Genomic DNA, 3,060 nt, shown 5'->3' with positions numbered 1-3,060 from the left:
AGCGCTTATTAATGTCCTAGACCATTAGGTCCATCATATACTACATCCGCCGCTCTATCGTAGCCTCGAACTCTAAGATAGACCGTTGCATCTATGGTTTCACATGCTGAAGCTGTGTGGCCATCTATTCCTCCAACTTTTGAACACGAGCAAGAGGCACAACAGTGGAACCTGACGAAGGGGTGGCTCTGGATGAGATACAGGCCCGACTGGAGGCCTGAGTTGGGGAGGCCAGGGCATCCTCAGTAGTGTCACTAATAACTAGATAAACTTGGCCACAAAATTCAGTATGGCCTTCTTGATCCATAAGGTCAAGGTGCTGACCCACTTGGCTCGCTCTCCGTCTGTAGCAATGTAACTCGCCAACCATTGTAATATTGTCTCCTTTTTCTCTGCACTACGCTGGAAATCCCCACTCCGTACGATGTCCCATCTATAGTCAAACTCGGCCTTATTGAGTGCTCAAGTGGGGGATGGACCGTAAAGGAACCAGCAGATTGTGGTCTCAGATATATCCACAAAAAACCCATGCAGTAGTATAACCGTGAGTGGTGCCTGGGCTACGGGTTTGTTGTTTTTGTGAATAGAGCCTCAAAAGGTGGCTGCGTAGGAAGGATAGAACTCCCTCACGATCTCCTCGCTATATTTCCCTAGGTTCCGGGCCATCCACTTACACTTATGCTATTGGAAGAGTCGGTGGATGTTGGACATGGTATGCAGGCCGCCTGTGACTACCATGCGCTCCTCTGTAACTATCCGAGCCATCATATTCTTCGTGGTTATCATCCTGGCATCCTTGTATAACTGCCATTGACCATTTACACACCACCTATTTGGCTTCTCCGCAGCTGGGGCAGGGTCGGTGTTCGGTGGCACTGGAATATCCCCTGCACTGGTAGCATCATCAGACGAGTCAGCCCTACCATGTGAACTTAACCCAGATATGGAGCCGGAACCGAAGCCGGAAGTAGAGGGAGACTCAGAGTAGGAAGCAGAACCAGTCGGTGACCCGATCAGTGTATCCTCTTCATCAGACCGGGAGGCAGTGACTACATCAGGAACCACCTGCCGGGATTGGTTTCGGGTAATATGGGGTTCTGTGGGGGAAGTCCTTGTGGCTGGTGGAACATATGCGAGATCAGTCTCCGCATCAATATCTTCATCAATTAACCCGGAGCTTGGTGCAACTGATTTGGATTTTCCCCTTGGTGTGAAGGTTGGAAATTTCTTGGAAGCCATTGTACCTATGGAGGCATAATCAGTACCAAAATAAGCCAATAACACACTCGGAAACATTTTAGAACCAAGAACGAACCAAAACCAAAAACTAAAAAATTTCAGATAGTGGCTTCAGTGGCCACCTACGGTGGGTACCTACGGTCTGTGGGTCCTCTCCGTAGGTCAGATGTCTAAAACAGTTAGTCTCTGATGGGAGCCATGGGTGTGCAGAACGGTCTATAGGTTGACCTACGGACCATAGTCCACCTCTGTGATTCCATACTTGGTGGAATCTTCATGTGCAACAGACCCACAGACCTGATCTACGGTCCATAGATTGACCTACGGTTCGTAGACGGGGTCTCGCTGGTCCATTTTGTGCCAGGTATCAGTCATGCCTATTGTTTAAACCATATTTCGACAATTTCAATCATTCTACCTAAGCCTAATCATTCATTTCAACACAATTTATGATAGTTTGTCATCCTTAGGGCTCTGATTACTCATTTTTTTAACATGTATTGCATACGAAACCATAAACCCTAGGTCAAAACATTCATTTAGACTATTTTTATCTGAGTTATTTCATTACAAAGACACCACAATCACATTCTATCGTCCCAAGGGTGTTTCTAACTTTGGTTCAACATGCAATTTCATACATAAACAACATGAGGTCAAGATCCACTTCATGACTTCACATATTGAACAATGAATATCAAAATTCAGAGTTAAGTTGAAATCGTTTACCTTACAAGCAATGAAAGTAGGTGATTGTGTGTTGACAATGAACTCTTTAGACCTTTTGCTAGCCTTACGACACCGAACCCGAACAATGAGAACTGTAGATTAGGATTTGGGAAGAGGGAAAGATGATATGGGAATATGGGGAAGTGACTGGGGAGTGATCTGTGGGATTTGGGAGATTAATGGACTAATTTTGAGAGAGGACGGGGTTAAAAGGGTTGGGAGGGAGTTTTGAATATGGGGGATGAATATAAAATGAAGGGGTTTTAATTTAAAAGTTGTCCGGGTCGGGTCAGGCAAACCCTAGGTTTGGACCCACGAAACCCCGTCTACGGGTAGTGGGTCGACCTACGGACTGTGGATTGGGTCCGTAGGTCACTCAGAACTTAGAAAATTTGAAAACTTACCTAGGGATCTACATACACCATTCACGGTCCGTGGATGGAACCACAGACCATCAATGGGGTCCGTACACCTCTGCAACAGACCTTTTTCTGCAGATTTTATTTTTCATCCCTGCACATGTAGCAACCGTTAGGCCTTTCTTTTTACATTTTCTAGACACTTTTTAGACACGGACCCTATGTTATATCTTGCCAACATGAATAAATTCCAAATCTAAAGATTTACAGAAAATCAAATAACCAACGAAAACTCCTAAATCGAAAAGAAAAACCTATAGTTGGCTAGATTGTACATCTTGGGTTGCCTCCTAAGTAGCGCTTGAATTAGCGTCGCGGCACAACGCATGCCTCTTGATTACTCAGACTTCATCAAGATAATAGGCCTCAACCACTTCTTGCACAATTTTCTCTTTTCCCAGATAGACCTTTATCCTCTGCCCGTTCACCTTGAACCTTGTTCCCTCATTGTTTTCGAGCTCAACCGCTACATGTGAGAATACTTGAGTGACTATGAATGGCCCGGTCCACTTGGACTTGAGCTTTCCAGGAAACAAGCGCAACCTAGAGTTGAATAGAAGCACCAGATCACCCACAACAAATTCACATTTTTCGATCTTTTGATCATGATACTTCTTCATCTTCTATTTTTACAAGGCTGAACTTTCATAAGCTCTTAAGAGAAACTCATCAA

Source organism: Solanum tuberosum, unplaced genomic scaffold (genome assembly GCF_000226075.1).
Source record: "Solanum tuberosum cultivar DM 1-3 516 R44 unplaced genomic scaffold, SolTub_3.0 scf00407, whole genome shotgun sequence".
NCBI lineage: Eukaryota > Viridiplantae > Streptophyta > Magnoliopsida > Solanales > Solanaceae > Solanum > Solanum tuberosum.
The sequence above is the reverse complement of the archived record's forward strand: the minus strand, read 5'-3'. Positions refer to the sequence as shown.